This window comes from Lissotriton vulgaris, chromosome 8 (genome assembly GCF_964263255.1).
Source record: "Lissotriton vulgaris chromosome 8, aLisVul1.2, whole genome shotgun sequence".
Taxonomy (NCBI): Eukaryota; Metazoa; Chordata; class Amphibia; order Caudata; family Salamandridae; genus Lissotriton; species Lissotriton vulgaris.
The window spans coordinates 769,616,409-769,641,082 of record NC_141696.1 but is presented as its reverse complement, the minus strand read 5'-3'; positions in this window follow the sequence as shown (position 1 = coordinate 769,641,082).

The following is a 24,674-nucleotide window of genomic DNA, read 5'->3' as shown; positions in this document are numbered from 1 at the left end:
GAGCCTATCCTTCCATCCCTGCAACTTCGTGATCGCCCGCCATATGTGTACAGCTGTTTTCGTTGGCCCCGACATTCGACCATCCAGAGATCTCGAGTACAACGCCCTATGGTACTTCCCGTCGTCCAGGAGCCACCGATCCATGGCATAACCTGGGCTTACTGCTGGACCGTAGAGGCCGTGATTAAGGGCTGCCAACTGGGAAGCCCAATAGTATCTCCGGATGTCAGGCAACGCTATACCCCCGTCATACCATGGGAGCGTAAGCTTCGTAATAGCTATGCGTGGTCTGCCATCCCAGAGAAGGGCCCGTTGCAAGCCCTCGATCTCCCTAAAGTAACTAGCTGGGACCGGATCTTGGGTATTTTGTAGGGCATACAGGAACCTAGGCAGGGACATCATTTTAAACAGTGCCGCACGCCCAGGCAGGGAAAGCGGGAGTTTGCGCCAGCCCTTTACGTCACGTCGGAGATGGACGAGGGGGGGAAGCAGGTTATTCGTGTAGCATACTTTGGGATCCATTGAGATATAGATCCCCAAGTATTTAAAACCCTGCCGCGAGACCTGTATGCCGCAGTCCCTTGGAAGTCGAGGCGTCCCCCCTCTCAGCACATACAGGTGTGACTTCGACCAATTGATAACCAGGCCAGAGTGCCGGCCAAAGAGAAGGAGCACATCACACACCACAATGAGCGACTTACAAGGAGAGGTGAGATATAGCAAGATGTCATCAGCGTATAGCGACACCCGGTCCTCGAATCCAGGGGACCAACATATTCCGTTTATATCTGGATGATGTCACAGCCATGCAGCCAACGGTTCAAGTGCCAATGCAAACAACAGGGGCGACAGGGGACAACCCTGCCTAGTGCCCCTGCGGAGAGCAAAGGACGCAGACACAGGACCATTAACCGTTACATTGGCCAGTGGGCTAGCGTACAGAAGCTTGACCCACCCTATGAATTCCGAACCAAATCCAAACTTCGCCAACACTGCCCATAAGTAGTTCCATTCAAGGGAGTCGAACGCCATCGTAGCATCCAGTGACGCCAGGACGGCTGGCTCCCTGAGCGTGTGGGCCCTGGCGAAGGCCCCATGCAGTCTCCGAAGGTTAAGGGCAGTGTTGAGGTGTGGAAAAAAGCCCGACTGGTCCGGGTGCACCAAGTCGCCAATCGCGCCAATCAGACGGTTGGCCAGCAGCTTGGCAAGAATCTTGGGTTCAACGTTCAACAGAGAAATGGGATGATACGATCGACACAGGTCTCTGGGTTTCCCTTCCTTATGAATGACCACAATGGTGGCCAGTCTCTGGTCAAGGGGAAGCATGCCCGTCTCCCGTGCCTCCAGGAACATGTTCCGCAGGGGCGGAGAGATGACATCAGGTTTAATCTTATAAAGTTCCACAGGTATACCATTGGGGCCGGGCGCCTTGCCGGACCTAAGGGAGCGAATGGCGAGGGCTATCTCGTCGGTGGTAATATCCCTATCCAAGTCGTCCCGGTCCGCTTCCGACAGACACGGGAGTTCCGCCTCTACCAAAAGCTCCCCAGAATTGGTCTCGGACTGGTCAGAGACCGAGGTATAAACCGCCTCAAAATAGTCCGCGAACGTCGCGACTATGGCACCTGGATCGGTGACAGTCAAGCCGTCCTCTCCCAACACTTCTGGGACCACCCGGCTGGCTCTTTCTTTTTTATCCAGCCAAGCGATGAGCTTGCCCGCCTTATCCCCGACATCGTAGATCCTACCCTGTTGTTCTCTACCCATGACCTTGGCAGCGTCAGTGACAGTAGCCGATATTCCGATTGTTTAAGTGAGAGAACGTGGAGTAGATCTGGTGTCGGGTTGACTTCCAGTTGGGAGTCCAGATCTGTAATCTCAGATTCGATACGCACCACATCCGCATCTCTGCGTCTCCGAACATCAGCAATAAGAGAGAACGCCTCTCCTCTCAAGACCGTCGTAAATGCTTCCCATAGGGTGACAGCCGATGCGACCGACCCTGAGTTTTCGGAAAAATAGAGCTCAATAGCCTTGGCCATGAGTCCCCGAGTTTTGGGGTTGCGGAAATACCATGGATTAACCGATACCACCCTCTCGGTCACCACAATGTCGAAGTCAAAGGACACCCAGACCGGGGAATGGTCTGAGAGGCCCCTAGCCAGCAATCGGGCCTCAGAGACTGCCGACGCGTGGGCCGCCAGAGCCAGAACATAGTAGATTCTGGAGAGGCTGCAATGTGCCCCTGAGTGGAATGAGTACTGACATTGGGTAGGGTGCATAAGCCGCCAGCAGTCAATAAGTCCCATAGTGTCCAGGAAGTCGGGTAGCCAGGATTGCGAACTTCGGAGATCTCTGGGTGGATGTCTGTCTAGGGTCCCCGAGCAAACTGAATTGAAATCGCCCCCTATAATAAGCATACCCTCGGGTAGACCCAAAATGGCGCCCCCAAGATCCTGAAAAGTGTTGTTTTGCAACCCAGGGGGAACGTAAACCGAAACCAGAATCAGAGACCGTCCCTCCCATCTCCCCGAGACAGCAACGTACCGCCCCCTCTCATCAACAACACTAGAATTAATCTCAAGAGGGAGAGACGCACGCACCATAATCCCCGCCCCCCGGGATCCCGAAGAGAACCCTGAGTGTGCCACCATCTTGAATCCCTTCCTGTTAAGCGCTTGGCACGTATTTCCCACCAAGTGTGTCTCTTGTAACAGAATAACGTCAGGCATACATCTCTTAAACAGTTGTAGAACCACACCTCTCTTAATACGATCCCCCAGTCCATTGACATTCCAACACAGTACTTTTAGTGTCCTACCCCCCATCGTCAAATCGTGGGCCCTTGCCGATCCCGGCAGGCCTCATAGTTACACAAGTAAAAAAATAGCAGTCATTACGTTGCCTTGAAGTAGAGAAAGAAAAAAGAGGAAAACACACACAACCAACAATCCAACCTCCCCCCACCCTGCACCCCTGCATCAGACTAAGAAGCCCCCCCAACCAGCAGTGTGCCTGTCGCCCCAAAAACTACGCTACAAAAAGACCCTAGAGGAGAATGGAGATCACACAGGCCCCCCTGCCACCCTCCATAACGAAGCGAAGGATATGCTTTATAAAGTGCAATAGTGTGATATTGGTTGTCGCCAATGGGTCCACCGTCCGATAAAGTTATAAAAGTGAGCTCTACTCTTGTTGCTCAGGGCCTCCCGAGGCGCCCTCCGAATGTTCTTCTCGTTCATCGTGTCTTTGCGGCAAAGTGTCCAACCACTCGCTTACCACTTCAGGCAGATCAAAAAATATAGCACGGCCATCATGTTCGATGCGCAGTTTCGCGGGGAACATCATCGAGTACTTCATCCCAAGGTCTCTAAGGCGCCTCTTCACTCCCGCAAAACTTTGTCACTGCCGCTGTACAGACCGAGTGAAGTCCGGATAAAAGTTGATGTCCGCATTCTGAAACTTGAGCTTGCAGGATAGCGTCCCGATCCCTGAAATTGAACAGCCATGCTATAATGGGCCTCGGCGGGGCACCCAGTTTTCGGGCGTCCCCCCGGCAGTCTATGAGCTCGCTCCACTGAGAAGAAACGGCTGAGGCCCGCAGGAGCCAGATGAGTTTGCACCAAGTCTTTCACAAAGAGATCAGTGGCCGAATCCTCTGCCCCTTCCGGTACACCGATGATGTGAACGTTCTGTGGCCTGGCACGTCCCTCAAAATCGTCCAGTCACCTCGAGAAAAGATCGTTGGCCGACCTCAAGTCCCGGACCTCCGTTTGTAGGTCCGATACATCACTTGTGAGGCTTGTGGTTTTAATGTCCAACGATTTAACCCTGTCATTGGTTTTGCTCAGATCGGCTCTAATCAGGTTGATTTCAATCGCCAAAGTGTCGACTTTATGTGTCAGGACCTCGTGTTGCTTGTGCATCTCCGTTTTGATGCCAGCAATGGCGCCCATAACATCTCGAAGTGTCGGGTCCGACGTGTCTGGCGACCCTTCTCGATGAGAGTCTTTTGGCCGGGTAGCCGCACCTGGTGAATTCTTCTGCTGGGCGTAGCGATCAATTTTGTTCGACTGGGAATGAGTAGTTTTCCTACTTACTCGATTCGTCGTCTTGTCTGGCTCGCCCTTACCCGCCATGATGGAGCCGGAGAACAGAACAATGGGTCGTACACCAAGGCCACCCCGGCTATGCAAAGCGATCTCAAAGTATCTTGGTCACCAATAGTAACTCAGCGATAGACCACTCCGGAACTCCGCGTGCTTCGTAGAGCCAGCGTAGTAGTCACTCTCACAGCATATCGTTCATGTGTTTCAGTGTCATCGTCGTCAGCCACCACAGAGACAATGGCACGTCACTGGCACGACTCTTCAACACGATGTAACTCCGTCCAGGAGTGTCGGATTCTGAATCGGACAGCGGGTCCCGCCTCAGCAACCGCTCACCACCAGTATTCCACTACCGTGGTTCAGGATTTCCATCAGGATTTATGCGGAGGGTCGGAGGGTCTCCGGAGCTCCGAGCTCACGCGGCCATCTTGCTTGGCCGCGAAGCTCCTCCAACATTTACCTTTTCAATTCTTTCAATGGTATTTCAGTTGAATGAAGGTTTATAGTTCTTAGAAGATGATTTCTCTAAATATGGATTAAAAAAACTGGAAGATGTTTAAGTTTTATAACCCTACAATTTTATAGGAAAAAAAAACAATGTTATTTTAAATAATTTGTCATACTTTCGAAAATGGAATTTCCATGTGTTAAATGTTTTCCAATTTCTAAATTGCTTTACAAAAATGGTATTTCATCTTTAGGTTGATAAAGTACTGCATCCTTTTAAAAATACATTCATTGTAAATAATTGAAATAAAGTACCTTTTTAAATCAGGACATATTATGCTTTGCTCCTTAATTGGAGAAACCACTCTTGCAGAGTTGTTTTTGGGTTATTGTTTTTTCTGACGATAGAAAACATTAGAGATTGGTTTTTGTTTTAATATATGTAAATTCAAATAAGTAATTCTTTTTTAACTTTTTACTAGAAAACATTTAATTTTAAAATGTGAAACAGAACTAAAACTGTGACAGTCCAACGTGACTAACTTTTTAAATAAGTCAATAATACTATTGTTTTTTTAAACACTGCTGCATGTGACAATTATTTGCTTTGTTAAGATATTTGAAAATGTTGCTTTGTTGGTTAAGCAGATTAAAAGTAAAGATATTTTATAATTATAATTGGACTTACATAGTAGAGTAAATAGTTGTTATGGTGAAACGATGTTATTTGATGAATGGATTTTTTTATAAATCTGAAAAAAAAATGTGTCATGTTTAGTATTTGAAATTATTATTTAGAGATTAATGCTTATTTTACTTTTATTGCAATGGAAACTTACTTGTATTTCTGTAAGGATTAGTTTTGGCTTCGGTCCAGGTCGTCTATGTGGCAAGTGGTCAGAGGGTCAGTTTTTTGCATCTGCTCTCTCTGGGAGTTGTGAAACAACTGATTTCAAAATGGTGTCTTACTCGTATTTATAGTTTTTTGTATGGTTACCTGTAAATTTTAAGAAACGCTGCGTTTAAATGTGTTTTTTTTTACTTTAATTTGCTGTGAAAACATGTAATTTAAATTATCGTTTTTAAGTGTGTGTTTTGTGTTTGAAATAGCTTTTGGTCCTCCATTTTGTTTTCGCTCTCTAGGTGTTATTTCATGAAAAGAGTTGTAGGACTTATTTCTTGTGCTTATTATCTAAAATGGCGGCTATGTGTTTCATATTTCGATCATATTTGTGAAACTTATGTTCTTTTTTTCGTATAATAATAGTTTTTGGAATTTGTTTTATATGTTTCTAAATGTTTTCTGAATGTGAGCATTTTTTTATTACTCGGGTATTAATTTTAGTACTCGAGTATTCATTTTCGTAAATCCCGTTTTTATTATATATTGACGTACAGTTTATTACCACATTTTAAATTACTTCCCCACCCAAAACCCCTATTTTCCCTGCATCCCGTGCCAGGATTTATTTTACAAAAGAAAAAAATATATATTTACATTTTTTTTTTATGCGTTGTAATGGTATGGGTTATATGTGTTTTCGTTGTAATAGTACTTTTCCATTACTTTTAGTATTTCGCATTGTAATAGTATGCGTTGTAAAGACATGCGTTGTAAAGGTACATGCATTGTAAAAAATGCGTTGTAAAAGCATGCGTTGTAATAGTATGCGTTGTAACGTCATACATCCATCCAGAGCCTAATCCAAGCATTAGTAGGAGCCATAGATATAACATCTCTATATAAACTGCCTCTAGCCATTATCACCCTTGATGCCGCTAAGGCATTTGACCGTGTAAATTGGGTCTTTTAACCAGAGTATTAGAGAATTGTAATCTAGGGAAGAATTTCTGTAGAGCTATATCTTCAATCAAGTCAAGTCAAGTCAATAAACTTTATTCGGTTGTTCTTATTGACAACCATAAAAGCATTTACATTACAATTATTAACACAATTATACGTTAAAAAAGGAGATTCAATTATAATATAGTCATAAAAGAGACAGATCTACATTGTACAATCAAAACGTTTAAGAAATCCATTAAAAAGAGAAAATAACAATTCATGTATAAGTATATTTTATCCTTCCATACTGTTTCTGAATTTTACTGCCAATTTTAAAAAACTACATATATACAAAGTGTATTCACAACTTAGCAGCTGAAGAAAGTGCAGTGCAGGACGGAATTGTCGAAAATTTAGTTTTTTCAAACAGGGTTTTAAATATATCTTCCTTGGTATAACATAAAATGGACAAAAAAACAGAAAGTGTGCCTGGTCTTGCGGAGACTAATCGTCGCAGCCGCAAGCCGGCAACACTTGCCCACGATGAGATCCCCTGGGAACAGCCAACAAAAAATGAAACAGGTTGAACCTGAACCTTGTTAGTAGAAAACGGTCATAACTAGACATTTGCCATGATAGGTAAGGTTCCATGAGCAAAGTGCTTTTAATTAATACATGGTTACGAACACTTTCTTTTTTTAATTCACATGATTCCCTATCCTGGTGTCTAGAATCAATAAACGCTTTCTTGACCGCTATAACATCCTTTTTAGTAATAGATTCAGGAACTAGAAAGAGTTCAGGACGACCTAAGTCAGTAAAGCACTTATGTAAGTACTTTAACCAGGGAACCTTCATCCTGTTATCCCATGTAAGTGTTTCTCTTAGGATGAGCTGGGTGAGTGGTATATTGTCATTTAACCAACAGTTCATCCAGCATAACAAAGGATTGACTGCGATTTTATCACTTACAAAGGGAACCCCCAATTCCTCATGCACAGAAAAATTTGCCGTACCCCTGGGGACCCTTAATAATTGTTTTAAAAAGTTATTTTCGACTATCTGTAGTGCTTCCAGAGGAACATAACCCCATAATTCACTGCCGTAACATGCTGTGGTAACACTTTTGGCCTAGTAAAGTTGGAGTAATGCAGCAACTGGGCTATTACCCACTTTCCTGGAAAAGTCCAGTATTGCCGCATTTACCCTGATAACCTCTCCCTTCTTTTTTTGAATCACGGGTCCCCAATTCAGTTGACTATCAAAGAGGACCCCAAGGTAGGAGAATGTATGTGTTACAGGGATTTGTACTCCCTTTATATTGAGCGATTTAGTTTTTTGCTTCCTTGGCCGACCTTCATTATATAAGATTTCGAATTATTAATACTTAACTCTCTTGACTTCATGAAAGAGTAGAAGGAGTCTAATAAAATTTGAAGTCCATTGGCAGTCCTAGATAAAAGGACTGCGTCATCCGCATATAGCAGAACTGGCAGACCCTTTCGGCCAATGTACGGGTAGTCAGTGTTGGTGCTTAAAAGGTGCTCTTCCAGCTCGTTTATGTAGAGGTTAAAGAGGAACGGGGCCAGAATGCATCCTTGTCGGACACCCCAATACACTCCAAAGTCTTTAGTCACATTTAGATCTTGGGTGTATCTGACATTCGCTTTGGTGTCCGAGTGCATATCTTCTAGCAAATTTATTAAGTTTTGATCCACGCCCATTTTTGCCATGGCGCCCCAGAGCTTCCCCCGACTCACACAATCGAAAGCCGAGAAAAGATCCATGAACGCCATGTGGATTGTTCCTCTTCGGGCCTTGGTGTACTTCTCGATAATAAGATATAAATTTAAACATTGGGAAATCGTGGAATGTCCAGGCCTAAATCCATACTGGATTGGAGATATTATATTATTTTCCTCTGACCATCTGACCAATCTATTCAAAATTACTCCTCCCACAACTTTAACAACGGAGTTTATTAATGATATTGGTCTATAGCAGGCTGGGCTGCTACGGTCTCCTTTCTTAAAAATAGGCACAACAGTAGATACCCCCCATGATTTTGGACATCCACAAGATACAGCCGCATTAAGTACTGCTGTATGGACCGGTGCCCATAGTGCTATACAAGATTTGAAAAGGTCAGGAGGAAGACCATCAGGTCCTGGGGCCTTGTTGTTTGATAATCCTTCGATTCCCTTTATTACCTCATCAGTTGAGAAAAATAGGAAATTTTCTCTACTTCCATTTGAACTGCGTTCTACCTGCAGCCCATTACTTTTAAAAATAGAGCTGAAGTGGTTAATCCATTCTTCCTCTGGGATATTAGTGCCCACATTAGAAATACTAGGATGATCAAATATAGGCTTATTAATAATCTCCCAGAACTTCGAGCTATTTTTTAATGTTTCAGGATCTAACAGTGACTCCCATATGCTTTTTTTAACTGCTCGTTTGCGAATAGCAAGTGACTTCTTGTACTCAGCCCGCAAAACCCTAATGATCAACGGGTCTCTGGGTTTTAATTTTAAAGCTTTCTTAAGCTCACGACTGGCCTTCGAACAATTGCTATCAAACCATTTTGGGTTCCTGGTTGGGTTAACTTTTCCCTTAGTAGGTAGCGTTAAAAGTGACTCCGCCTTCTTAACAATCTCCTTAAATGATGTCAAAATTTGTAATGGTGCTGATGCAGGAGATGTACATACTGTCAGATCGTAATTGCACACATTGTTGATAGAGGAATAAAATTGTTTACAATCCACCATTGACCATTTTAGGCGTCGCTTGCCATTGATACATTTTATGAAGCCACAGTCCTCTCGAGAATTACGCTTTTCAAGTATATTCATGCCCATTGTAATGCATAGAGGGTTATGGTCGCTATAGATGCTCAAAAGGATCGAGAAATCCTCAACAATATTAACGAAGTCTGCCGAAAGTAAAATATGGTCTATGTAAGTCCCCGTTGCATGTCCTTTAAAGGTAGGAGTTGAAAATACAGTTTGCTCCGATACTATTGACATTGCTGTAAAAAAGTTATTTTCATTCATTAAGTCATTTAAACCTGTACCCCTCCGCGAGTGATCAAAATGAATTCCTTCCATGCTATTACATCCCATTTGGCCAACAGTTCTCAAACTAGGGTTCCCACATAGATGTGTATTAAAATCACCCACTATTATCTTGAGGCGAGGCAGAGAACCATCATTAGCCCTTAGGAATTCATGCAGTGACTCGATATTACAATCTCCGGACTGATTCACTGCATTATAGAAATTGATCAATACAAAATTTGTTTTATCCCTCTTAAATTCTAAGACCTGGATATTACTATTGCCAGAGTGGTGTTCGATTTGATGGCATATAAGTGTCAAATTAAAAAAAATTGCCAAACCCCCTTTTGCTCTTCCGCTAGCAGATGGGACTGCTAAAATTATAAAACTCTGGTAGCCTTCAATATGGACATTTTTCCCCACTACCCAAGTTTCTTGGAGGCATATTACAGGGTAATCTTTAACAAAAGACAACCAATCTTTATCTTTCAATTTATCAGGGAGACCAGCTATATTCCACGATAATAGCCCCTCCTTATGTTTATGTGGTTCGCATTGTGTTATGTCCACTTTTTCACATACATCTAGGCTAGTGGGCATTAAACCTATGCTACAAGATACCCGATCTGTCCCAGAATTGGCAATAGTATGAACTGGGGGGAAAACTGAGTTGATGTCGTTATGTGAGCCGGATATATCAAATAATTGATTCGCAACACCCAATGCCACGACATTACTACCTTGCAGATCTAAGACCTGGGTGACATTTCCTAAGCCTATATCTTCTGGCAGGCGATCATTGAAGGCAGGGTTAGACAGTGTGTCGGGCAGTCATTTCACCCCCTCCAGCCCACCCTCATCTAAAAAGATGTCATACCTGTTAGAAATGGAAATATTGAAACGATTATTGAAGTGGCTAGGGTATTGTTGATCTAGGTGGTGTGGCCGTATTGGGCGTTCCCATCTATCCTGACTATAGCCCCAGTGATTAGTTGGTGCACCAAAACCCCAGCCATTAGTTGTTTCTGGCCATATTGGCCTAGTATGGGTATGAGTAGGCTTAGGATATGTCATACTCCGTTGTTTTTTGCCGAAAAATTCTAGGGTGAGAGGAATGATGGTGCCTCTCCTGCGCTGCGGCGGCAAGATATTTGGCAGGATATTTGGTAAGACAGCAGGGTTTACAAAATTTATAATAATACAGTCACCTTTAAATTTTTTGGGATTTTGACCTATCCACGGAACCCTTCTAGCTGACTTAATGTCTCCAGCTAGCTGTTGTTTCCCCCATGGGGCCAACTGCATATTGCCAGATAACCAATGCAGGGCCTTACTTGTTACCGCCGTGGGGGATTCTGATTGTTCTGGTGCTAGTGGAGGAGCATTTGCCAGTACCAGCACAAATGGAGCCGCATCTTCTATAAAGTGTAGTGTATCTTCCTCTACACTAGATACGGGTATTACAGGAGGGTTTAGGGGCTGGGTCTCTCTTGGCAATAAATGATTTGACACAGTAATTGGAGTCTGGTCCAGTAGATTTACTTGAGTAATATTAGGAGTTGTGCCTCCCTCTGATCTAAGTCCAAAGGCCTCTTTTATGGGTAGAACCAAATTTGTGACTGTTTCTGATATGTTTGACACATCTTCTACTATCTTTTTCTGATCTGCGCCTAATTTCTTTACATCTGCAGATAGCTTATCCAGTTTGGTCACTACTGGTTTAATTAAAGCTTTGAATTTAATGTCAATTAAATCAGCTATCCTGGATAATAGCTCTTCATCCACATTAAACTTCTCAGCATCTTCTACTACTTTCCCCGTACTTTTTTCCCTACTTTTCACAGGTGACGTGGCCCTCTTCCTCCCAGAGTGAGCTCCACCACGATGTAATTGTGTTTTCCTGCACTTTCTAATAGCGCGGGGAGCTGGGACTTGTGCAGGGAGGTCAACATCATTATTTAACTGCTCACTCTCCTGCACAGTTTGATCTTGTTCAATATCAACTATCTGGGAATCCGAGTCATTAACCTGAGCTGTGTCTTGTCCCTGTGCTATGTGAATACTCAGGTTTGAGGTACCATTATCATGTGTATCAGAATCTAAGATTGCACTTCCTTCAACCTGAGAAGGTATGTCTATCCACGGTGAATCTGGTGATGGACTTAAAGGGGATAGATTAGGGGAAAGACTAAGGCCTAGGGATTATCTCCTTTCGTTATTGATCTTTGACACTACTTGTACCATATAATTTTCTATAGTGTTACCCCCCGCCACTAGGTTCTTTTTAGGCATTCTTATTTAATCTAATATTAAATCCCAAACTTTAACGTTCGTAAACTGTAAGAGGGCACACAGTAAATATGATGCAAATATGTCCGCGATGTAAGTTATAATCAAGGGTAATTAGTCTTACTGCAACCAAGCAGATCAGGTTCAGCAGGGGCAGAGTGGCGTGCCCAGTCCAGTCTCAGCCTGTCTCGGACTGTCTAAGACTGTCCGCCCTTTGTCCGGGCTTCGTCCGGCGTCCCGCACACGCGTCCCGCTGTGCGTCAATAGCACGTTTTTGTAGGAGGAGCAGGGGGCGAGAAGAGACTCCAGGTGCGCTACGTTGATCCTGCGCGGAACCCTGGGCCTCGCAGTCCCGGCCCCTGTTACAGCAGCCTTTCACTCTCCTCAGCGATGGAAAATAATCACCTCTCCACACTTTACTGCAGGCAAACGGGAAGGGTCAGAAGCAGAGACACGGTCTCTGAACACAGCTGCGAGCGGCTCCCGCGGAGCGGGGGCCGCGAGCTGTTTTAAAGCACAAGCCAGGCAATCAGGGAGGAGCAGGGGCGGGAAGAGACTCCAGGTGCGCTACGTCGATCCTGCGCAGAACCCTGGGTCTCGCAGTCCCGGCCCCTGTTACAGCAGCCTTTCACTCTCCTCAGCGATGGAAAATAATCACCTCTCCACACTTAACTGCAGGCGAACGGGAAGGGTCAGAAGCAGAGACACGGTCTCTGAACACAGCTGCGAGCGGCACCCGCGGAGCGGGAGCCGCGAGCTGTTTTAAAGCACAAGCCAGGCAATCAGGGAGGAGCAGGGGCTGGAAGAGACTCCAGGTGCGCTACGTTGATCCTGCGCGGAACCCTGGGTCTCGCAGTCCCGGCCCCTGTTACAGCAGCCTTTCACTCTCCTCAGCGATGGAAAATAATCACCTCTCCACACTTTACTGCAGGCGAACGGGAAGGGTCAGAAGCAGAGACACGGTCTCTGAACACAGCTGCAAGTGTGTTCACCATCCCACAGCTAGAGTATTGGTCAACGGGAATTTATCAGCACCCATAGATACCAAAAGAGGGACAAGGTAGGGATGTCCTCTTTCACCTCTGCTTTTCAACTTATATATTGAGTCCTTGGCAGAGAAGATCAGGCTAGACATGAGTATTGTACCCTTTAAATTTAGGAATTGGGAAAGGAAAGTGTCATTATATGCTGACGATATGCTGATATATACGTCGGATCCAATACAGGCAATTCCGTTAATATATAGTGCCCCAATTCAGTTTGGTCAGCTCTCTGGGTATCAGATCAACCAGCCCAAAACAGAATGTATGCTTTTGAATGTGGAAGCTCAGCTTCCTATGTTAAAACATAAGATAAGATATCTAGGAGTTCAAGTCACCCAGGATACCGCAAAATTAATGGATAGAAATCTAGATAAAGCAAATAAAGAAATTTCTGAGGCATTAAAGGGCTGGTCTTTTCTACCCCTTACACTAATCAGAAGAGTCAATATTATAAAGATGATGCTTCTTCCCAAATTGATCTTTTTGTTCCAGAATATACCCCTAGCGTTTAATGAAGTGAAGCTCAGACAAATGCAAGCTAAATTTAATTCCTTTGTATGGGCCTCAAAGGGTATCAGGATTTTGTGGAGGAAACTGAGCAGGAAAAAAAGTAAAGGCGGTTTGTGTGCCCCGGATATGAAACTGTATGCATGGACCCTACTAATTAAAGCAGGGATTCCGCTTTTTAACTGTCCAGACAGATCAGAAGCAGGCATAATGTTCATGGAAATGTTGACAGGAATCCAAGGGGGTTTAAATGGCTTTCTATACAAATTTGGGGACCCACGCTTCTTCAAAAAGGTGCGTTTGAAGATGTTGAGGGATATGGCCTATACTTGGGCTAGAATAAGGAAGGCGCTGAAACGTACCTACTACACAGCCATGTCTCCCATCTGGGATTCTCCTGGTTCTCCGGAGTGGACTAAAGACATTCTCGCAAAGCCTTTGTTAGATGCAGACATTAAGTATTGGTCTCAACTAATGCCTGAGGGGAAGTTTGTATCCTGGGAGGAGATTTCTGGCATGACTAACAATAACTTATCTAAGTTTAAAAACTTTCAAATAAAGAGCTGGAGCGAGGCGGTAGGATTGCAAGTAGGAACCACCAGCGCTTTAGAAGTTTTGCTCCAAGGGAAGAACAGGAAAATAAAGACAGCAATCCTCTATTGGGCCATTTTAGAAGCGGAAGACGGCGATTTTACCTTGCCAGTTCATCTGTCGGGAGAACATATTTTGGACGTCGATCTGGAGAATTTATGGCAAGTATCTTTTGACATACTACACAGCACAGTCTCTCCCGCCAATTTAAAACGCAACCATTTTTTTCCTCTTCACAGAGTATATTGGTCCCCAGCTAAGCTGGCTACATTTTCAAAGGACAGTATACCTTGCTGTCCAAAATGTAAGATGGAAAAAGCAGACGATCTCCATATGTTTTTAACATGTCCAGTCTTGTATAATTACTGGTGTGCGGTATCTGAAGGTATGGAAAGTATGTTGAAGTTAAATATACAGGTTAGTACGTTATTTATATTTTTTGGTATTTCCTCAAATTTTGAATCACTCTCTCGAGATGTTAATAAGTTGCTGTTTTATTTAGTTATATTAGCTCGAAGAGAAATATGCAAACTATGGATAAAAGATACAGCACCAACTTATTTAGACTGGATTACTTCAATTAAATATACTTTGAAACTAGATAGCATAAATTGAAAGAGGAAAAAACATTTCTGGACTCCGTGCATTTCCTGGTTGGATAAACTTTAAGAACAAGGTCCAATGATTATGCCTTTTTGTAGAGTAATGTACCCTAAGATCAGTTTCATGGTGGTTAGTTAGATGAACTGAATTGATTTTATATCAGCAGGGTACCTACAAAAAGTGCTTCCAATAAGATCTTCGGAGTTCATAAGTATTCCTGGGCACACCTGCTGTCAGTGGATGGTAACGGTTGAAGGAACTTCGAGAATATCTTTTGGCGTATGAGGACTAAAAAGAGAAAAAAAAGAGCATCAGGGCCAGTAAAATCAATAATGTGGACGAGTTGTGTCTACCCTCCCCTTCCTTTCCCTCTCCTCCCCTCAACCCTCCTGTCCACCCCGCACCCTTCTTGTTGTGCCCCCCCCCTCCCCTCCCCCCCCCCATGTCCTGGCTGGAACAGCAGCTGCACTGATTTCATCTGTATCATCCCAAATCGACACTGTAGGGCCAGTTTCAACAGAAATGAACGCACATTGTGGGAGGAAGTCTAAGACGAGTAACTTTAAGCTCTTTCTGGGAATCGAGCTCCCAGTTTTTAGCTTTGTTAGTAATTAGGGCCTTATTGAGAGGTTTTCGGACAGTTTACTCCGCCATAAACGTATTAGATATAAATCATATAATGCACTTGTAAGAAGGCGTACAAGGTACAGGAAATATTTTGCAAATATAATTGATCCATATAACTTTTCAAATACATTCCTTTCTCCACACTGTAAACATAAATACGGTGTGACTGTGTATGTGTGCAAGCACGACCGTATTATTTGCCGCCATGCACACGAGAAAATAATACGCAGTGAAAGTTGCATTGCTTTAAAATGTAGATATTAAATCAAAGGCATATCATGACTCTGGAAGGTGAATAATTCAGACGATACGGCATGCTTCATAGAACTGAAACTCAGCACTGCTGGTTTTATTGAAAGAGAAGTTTCTTTCAGATGCCAAGGGATCATAAAGACGGTGGATAGCTATAATCAGGGCGCCGACTTTAGAAATGCTTTTCCTTTGCTTTATATATCTTTGTGAGCATTAATCACAGACACTGCAGAGCATATTCAATTAAAGAGTGCTTCATGTGGGCAAGGAAATAAAATGATGTTAAATGATGATGTTCACAAATTGTATAGCAGGACTCATTTGTATTCTAAGTATTAAATTCCTCATCTCACTTTGAAAATTCTGACACTTTTGCACATTTCCAACATTATCCACGTTTAGCGAAAATCTATTTATTGAGAACATTAATGACCATAATGAGTGATATGACCGAGGTGAAAAGGTAAAGATTTAGATATTACTTCGTGTAACCTAAGAAGGGTAATGAATATTCTCCCCTGCTCATAGAAGAGAAGAACCAACCACATAAATGTATAAGGCAATGAGGTAGAACAAATGAAATCTTCATGGTTGCAGTAGTTGTGTTTTTGTGTGCTCATATTATTAATTAATATGAAGGTCCTGTTCCTTGCTGTTTTCGTTTTATGACAGGCAGTGAACTCATCGTACTCTGTAAGTTTTTTATTTTAAGTAACATTTCTGTCCTCGAATGGTGTCACGAAAATGAATTGTGAAGAGCTGACGTGGAAAGCCAGCAAATCTTATCATGATTGACTGGCACTTCACCACGATTAATCCCAGTATGGACAAATGTGGGAAAATAAGTGACTAAAGCACGTTCAAGTGGGATAGGCTTCAGAAGTTCCTTCCTGGCCTAAAAAGAATCCAATGGAAACTGTATTGATGAAAATTCATAACCCTAAAACCCCTTCTCCCTGTCACAGTCAATTATTCAATTATCAGGAGTGCCTCCTCCTCAGAACCACCTCACTACTCAAGTCTTTCTTCCTTTTTCATACAAGAGCAATGCACCCTACCCACCACAATGCCCCCTCTCCCTGAAATACTCAGCTTGTGTGTGTGCTTGTCTTCTGACAGAATCATATCAAGTATAGTATGTTTGCTTTGTGCCTTGGGTGAGTATGATGTGGTGGGCTGAGCTATTCCTGTCCCCGTGCCTATGTGCATGCCCTCACTTCCGAGAACTACATTCTACTGGGAGACCTCAACTTCCACCTAGAAAAGACAAACAACAGCAACACCACCACCCTTCTTGACAACCTGGCCAATCTCGGACTCAAACAACTTGTTGACACCCCCACCCACCTTGCTGGTCACACGCTCGACCATATCTTCACCTCCAGCAAAGACATCTCCTTCGATCACACCACAGCTCTCCATTGGACAGACCACAACTGCGTGCACTTCAGCTACAAAAAGACCACGACCCACAACCCCCCACAATCTATTCCTCGAAGGAACTGGAACAAAATCACCACAGACCAACTCCTCACATCGCTCAACCAAAACCCTCCTGCCATACCATCGGACCCAAACCAAGCCACCACCAAACTCACACAATGGATCACCCACAGCGCTGACGTATTAGTAACCCTGAAACACCATCAGATCAAACAAGGTAGCAAAAAGGCCCCCTGGTTCAACGATGACCTCAAGAAATCCAAGAAGTTATGTCGTACCCTCGAGAAAACCCGGAGAAAAAACCCAACCTCCGACAACCTGACCACATTCAAGGACGCCACCCGCAAACACCACCAATTGATCCGTTCCACCAAGAAATCAGCATTCAAGGATCGACTCGACAACTCGACAACAACTATTCAACATCGTCAAAGAATTTACCAACCCCACCGCCGGCACCAACAACATCACTCCCTCCCAAGACCTCTGCGACTTTTTATCCTCTTTCTTCCACAACAAAATCGCCGACATACATAACAGCTTTGAAAACCAGTCCGATGAACAGCCCACGCCACCCACCTCTGAACCTAAACAGCTCCCTCACAACCTTTTCGCCTGGAACCCAATCACCACTGAAGACACCATCCGCCTGATGAACTCCATTCACTCAGGATCGTCAACCGACCCATGTCCCCACCACATCTTCAACAAAGCAGACTCCATCATCGCACCCCATCTCCGAGACATCATTAACCGTTCCTTTAACTCCGCCACCTTCCCGGAAAGCAGGAAACATGCCAAACTCAGCACCCTTCTGAAGAAACCCACAGCAGACCCCTCTGAACTTAAGAACTACCGACCCATCTCACTCCTCCCATTCCCTGCCAAAGTCATTGAGAAAGCCGTCAATAGTCAGCTCGCCACCTTCCTTGAATCCAACAATTCCCTCGACCCTTCTCAGTCCGGCTTCCGAGCCAAACACAGCACCGAAACCGCCCTCATCGCAGCTAGAGACGATATCCGAACGCTACTGGACAACGGAGAAACAGTTGCCCTCATCCTACTTGACCTCTCTGCCGCCTTCGAAACAGTCTGTCACAGCACCCTCATATAATGCCTCAGCAACGTCGGAATACAAGGAAAAGCTCTGGACTGGATCATCTCGTTCCTCGCCGGGAGAACCCAGAGAGTCCGCCTCCCCATTCAAATCAGAGGCCACAGAAGTCATCTGTGGTGTACCACAAGGATCTTCACTCAGCCCCACCCTCTTCAACGTATACACGAGTCCACTCGCATCCATTGCGCGCCAACACAACCTCAACATCATCTCCTACGCAGACGACACCCAGTTGATCCTCGCCCTCACCAAAGACCCCAACACTGCCAAATCCAATCTACACGAAGGAATGAAAGAAGTTGCCGAATGGATGAAGAACAGCCGTTTAAAACTTAATTCGGACAAAACGGAAGTCCTCATCTTAGGATCATCCCCCTCTGCTTGAGACAACTCATGGTGGCCACCGGCCCTGGGTACAGCACCCATACCCACAGATCACGCACGCAACCTGGGCTTCATCCTAGACTCCTCCCTCTCAATGACCAGACAAGTCAACGCTGTCTCATCTTCATGCTTCAACATCCTACGTATGCTCAAAAAAATCTTCCGCTGGATCCCCACTGAAACAAGAAAGACAGTCACCCACGCATTGGTCACCAGCCGACTGGATTATGGAAATACCCTTCACCCCAGGACCACAGCCAAACTACAGAAGAAACTCCAACGCATTCAAAACGCCTCAGCCAGAATCATACTGGACATTCCCCGTCATGCTCACATTTCGGGTCACCTGAAGGATCTCCACTGGCTCCCCGTCAACAAGAGAATAACGTTCCGTCTCCTCACCCACGCACACAAGGCCCTGTATGACCTAGGACCCGAATGCCTCAACACACGACTGTCCTTCTACACACCCACCTGGCAACTACCATCATCCAATCTAGCCCTCGCCGCAATTCTGCGCATCCAAAGATCCACCATGGGAGGACGATCCTTCTCCTACTTAGCGGCCAAAACCTGGAATTCTCTCCCCACTCACCTTCGACTTACACAGAACCACCTCTCCTTCAGAAAGCAACTTAAAACCTGGTTATTCGATAAGTAATGCACCACCCTCCCTCAAGCGCCCTGAGACCCTCTGGGTGAGTAGTGCGCTATACAAATTTCGGAATTTGAACTTGAAGTCCAGGAGGGTTGTTTTCGCCCCTTCAAAGCAGGGGAGTCAGCCACCTCGTGGAACGACGTAGGCATTGAGGCGAAGCACAGAGAGATGGGGGGTCGTGGGGGGAGGTTAGAGTGACAAGAGCTTGCAAGACAAGATCCTGTCAGTACAGAAACCCATCAGAAACATGAAGCCACGGCTGTGGAGAAAATTCAAGACAATGAACAGAATGTTCTGCCCCAGTGCAGCAATGGCACACTGCTTAAAACGTACGAGAGGCACCATACGGAGGAGGAGAGGAAGCCTATCAAGGGAAGATTTACAGACTTTAAACAAGCAGCGATTACCACTGTGTTAAATGGTCCTGCTGCCAAGAAGCACTTACTAGGCTGCACTAATGATGAGGAGCAGAAAGCAGGGCCCAAAGGAAAATATGTGGAAGCAGCCCATTATTAACAGATGCGGATCGACATCAGAGAAGTATTGGAATTTGAACCTTCTGCATAGACATCAGAAGTAGATTTTTTCCCAATATAAGGAGCAGAATGCGAATCTGCTACCGTCCCGTTTTGAAGAAAATGTTTTTCGAGATTGGAAGGACATTGACAGGTCTACTGCTTATCACTTCCTCAACAAAAGATGTACCCTGTAAAAAAACAATAATTATTTTCCTAAAATGCCCATGGTTAATTCCCTGCTCTCAAATATGACTCGTTCTACATCTCTCGCCTCTGCAGTATAACTGTTATCGGATCCCTGCAACAATAAAGCTGAAAGCTCCATGAAGCATGATCACGCAGCATCAAACTTTACGGTTAAAATACATTTATATGCTGCATCTAAAGAACGGACAATACTGAAAGACTTCCAGTCCCTTTTTGATTGTTTGCAAGAAGATGAAGCCACTAATGCAATTTTTTCCGAAGTTACTGTCCAACCCAATGTTTGACCCCTTGGGGTTTGCTTCAATGGTGGCAAGAGAGGCAGTGGCAGGCAGAAGATTGCTGAGGCTACACTTATAGAAAGTAGTCCCTTTCCAGTGGTCACTGATTCATAAGATGCCGATTATAGGTAAGAAACCTTTGGAATGGAAACTGAAGGACTTACTTTAAAAAACAAAAATAGGATGATGGATGGAATGCTTGAATTAATCTCAGCCACTGGAAATCGCCTGGGGCCACATTCCAAACCATATTTTTTTTTCCTCCATGCCAGTCCGGTTTGGACCCAGCTATATACACATCACTCTTGAACCTGCTCCTGTTGGGAACAGTCCACCCCGAACTGCCAGGCCAGGTCCTCCTTGGACAGGAAACAAGCATCTTGGGACCGGTTTGGGGGTATCACCCCTCATCAGCCAAGCTAGTTTGAATCTAGCAGCACAGTGAGCCCGGGACCCAACTCTCGGCTTACCCAGCGCACTGAGGGCATCAAATAATGAAAAAACAACAAGATGATGGATGGAATGCTTGAATTAATCTCAGCCACTGACAATTGCCTGGGGCTGCATCCCAAACCATCATTTTTTTGCCCGCCATGCCAGCCCAGTTTGGACCCAGCTATATACAAATCATTCTTGAACCTGCTCCCCATGGAAACAGTCAAGCCCGAACTGCCAGGCCAGGCCCTCCCTGTATCATAAACAAGCATCCTGGAACTTGTTTCAAGGTATCACCCCATATCAGCCTGGCTAGCTTGAATCCATTGGCACAGTGTGCCCAGGACCCATGTCTGGACATACCAGGGAGGCAAATACAAGAACAACAAGGTGATGGATGGAATGCTTAAATTCATCTCAACCACTGGCAATTGCTTGGGCTGCATCTCAAAATATCGGTTTTTTTGCCCACCATACCACCCCAGTTTGGACCCAGTGATGGCGCGAGATTACAAGTCCAATTAATCATACTCACCTGGGCCCATGAACATTCACACTTGAACCAGTAATCCAACTTGACTTCATGCCTATCAGAGTTTTATTCACCTTAGAACTTATAGCTGTACACCATGACTTACCAATCCTTGTCACTTGTGCGCTAAGTTCTAAACCTAAGGATCAAGGGAGTTAGAATAATAGGTAATAATATCACATTTATTTCCATAAAATAACCACAGACTCGGGAAAAGTTGTAAACACTTTATCTATGCAATATTTAGTGAGTTAGTGTCCAATACAGACTATTTAACTGTTTATCAAGGATAAGAATAATAATCAAAACAAAAATCTTTGGAGACTTATTCAGGACTTTAGACATTGGTACCTGGGAAGGGTGAGAAAGTTAAACGGTACAAGTACATACCACATAGATTATATTTACCTAGAATGGTGCGAGAAACAACCCTGGCCATGGGCTGGGACAAGAGAAAAGCTCCAGACTAATCAGGTGCCAACAGGACAGGTGAAGAATAGGACAGGTAGCCTCCGCTAAGTGCAACGCCAGCGTTACAGCCCTCTCTACAGCTACTCTCGGACTCAGCTTCTCCCTCAGCAAACTCTTGATTCTTCTGTCAAAGTGCTCGACCAGAACTCTGCTCTCGATTCTCCTTCAGCATAAGTTGGGTCAGTGACTGGTCTGTGACAAGTCGGACAGACTAACTGACTAAGCCTACCTTAGTTAGACCATTTCAGTTCGTGTACCATCCCCTTAATGTTGCAATTTCTATGTGTTCCCTTCATTTGATTGGTCAGGAAGACGAGGAGAGGTCATCACACCATACTAAAATGAGTTCATTTCAATTCGATATAGTTGATCAATGTTCTGGCCCATAAATTACTTTCCCATGATTTTATTCCACCCAGCAATAATATTTCATTTTAATATACAATGTTTAACAAATTTGCAAGTCGTCTTCCTTTTTCAAAGTCATGGGGTGAGTATCCCAGGTGTATCGCGGGTAAGACAGTCTTTGGCAAGGTTTCAATGCCACTGCTCGAGGTCTCTGAGTGCTCCTGGCACATGCGCAGAGGGATTTCAATATGGCGATTCAAGTCACCCTTCAGGCCCAAATACGAGCTATTAAAGAAGACAAAGAGAGACACATTAGAATACAAAAAGAAAATGAATGTTCTGTATACCACTTATTTCTACTCTAACCCCATTACTTTATTTAAACTATAGCTTTAATAGTTAGGCAGAACACACAAGTTTTAGTTCAGGCAGGAGCATGTGCATTAGTATGTAAAGCATGAAACGGCCAGCTTTGGTACTTGTGCGCAGCTACAAGAAATTCCCACCAAAAGCATGGATATGTCATACTACGTAGATGTAGTAGACGCATGCGTGGAAAGATTCCCGCGTTTTGGGCGGCTATATTAGGACACTCGGGTAACTGTTAGTAAAACACATACGCAAGCTTCCCTTATATACTAGAAATGTCGTGCTGTGCTGTTTTATTACTCACAAAACATGTTGGTTAATTTGTTACATGGTATTTTGAGAGGATTGAATACAAGCAAGTTTCTGTACTTATGAATCCGTGCTCCATCACCAGTGATATGCAAATAAGTCTTGACCTTGCTCTCCATGGGAACAGTCCATCTCAAACTGCCAGGGCAGTTCCTATCTGGATGGGAAACAAGCATTATGGGACCGGTTTTGGTGTATCACCCCTCGTCAGCCAGGCTACCTTTAATCCAGTGGCACAGTGTGTCTGGGACCCAACGTCTGGTCAAACCTGGTGTAGTTAGGGCAGCAAATGCAAAAACAAGAAGGTGAGGGATGGAATGCCTGAATTAATCTCACACACTGGCAATTGCTTGGGCCAGTCCAGAGAGAACCTTGCCAGGCAGTTCGGGATGGACTGTTACAATCAGGAGCAGGATCAAAATTGATTTGCATATGGCTTGGTCCAAACTGTAATGGCATGTTAAGCATAACATTATGGGACTGGGGGTGAATGTTTGATTTGTTCAAATAAAATTTAACAATAGGAGAGACAGGGCACTAAGAGGCACTCCTCATCCCCTTATAAAAATTAAACAATAAAGGAGTGACTTACGGCGCAAATCAAAAGAAGAGGGCTAATGATTGCAACCCCAAAAAATCCAGAAAAAATCAAAAAAGTGTGTGACATGGGAACAACCTGTTAAGTGTTTGAAAGAACCCTCACTCACCAACCTAGTTGGTGACATGCTTCATCATAGGGTTCCCACGGGGAAGACCGAATGCCTCCCCGGTGTATTACGACACCTGTAATTACAGTGGAGCTGTTTTTTAAAATTTTTGAAGTGATATAGTGATTGTGAAAGTGAAGTTAAAAAGAAGCAAAGTAGATCCCAAAATTAATTTTAATACGGGAACTACAAGCAAATGTTAAAATCATGTGAGGAGGACACAGGATGGTTATAAATTTGAACAAATGTATCCTTAGAAAAAAGAAAGGGTCGACATGTTTCTGCTCGCGTTTATCAAGCTTTTGTCATTGGTTAGTGGAGCCTGGCTTTGCTTCCTGTTCCAAGAAAAGGAGAGTAGGAGCAGAGATGCAGGACCCAGCAGTAACACAAGTTTTTTTAATTTATTGAGCACCCTAATTCCCGCGTGACTCCTCCCCCACAACACCCCTCCCCCTGCCCAACACCCACAAGCCATGCTAGCTGCCACTGACTCTGTTCCCACACTGGCTCTTGTTTAAAAATGTTTAACTCCAAAATGTACTAGTGTCCAAATGTCTTGAAACCTCACTTTAACCTAGACATGGTTGAAAACTAGCATCACCTTTCAGGGATCATTCTATGGATAAAAATCAATGAAAATGCTTAACTGCACATATGAATGGCCACATACATAACTATAACTAATTGGGGCCAGACCAATCTGCCTGATTTTCGAGGACAGTTCAGAGCAGCATCCCTCATGATATTTGATTGAGGCCACATCTGTTTTACTATTATATTATATAACCACAGCCTTTGTCACTTCAGCCCACAATATCCTTGTGCTCCCTTGTGTGGTGCAAGGACGATGCAAAGCCTTGATACATATGGACATAATGTCTTGACATACCTTCTCATCTGTATGCTGGCAATATGCATTTGCATCTAAAACTTAACTCCCCTGTTTCAATTAAAAATCCAAAATGCAGCTCAGCTACAAGCCAACAAAGGATGTACCTAACACATAAAATTCAAAATAGCAAATAATGAATTTTCCCTTTTGATCCTTGGCAAAAACAATAACATTGTGCAATCTTGGGAAAAATACAAAATGATCCAACATCAAGACATAAATATCCATGTTAGTAAAACATCTTAGCGTCTCTGTTGGTGAAAAACATAAATTAAAAAATACGGACCATGGTAAATAAAACTCTTCAAACACTCCCTCTTGCACCAAAAGTTTAAATACTTCTGTAGAAGCCCTAGCCATTTCTCATTTAGTATTCTTCCAAAAAATCACCATGCCACAATAAATTTGTTTGCCATTTCATAGCTTGCTTCCCATCTATCTAAAAAAACATGGTACATCGCGGTTCTCTTATCAAGCCAAACATCTTCTGCCTTTGGAAGCAAAATACATAGTCAAAACAACATTACATTTTACCAGAACACCATGAAATATCTAATAAATAAACTTGATGTCCCAGGAAGTTCGATCATACTTTAAAAAAATATATTTTTATTGAGTTTTGAAACAATGCAGAAGGTACTGCAGACAGTGATCATCAACTACAAAAATTACAGCAGTACATTTTCTCAATACAGT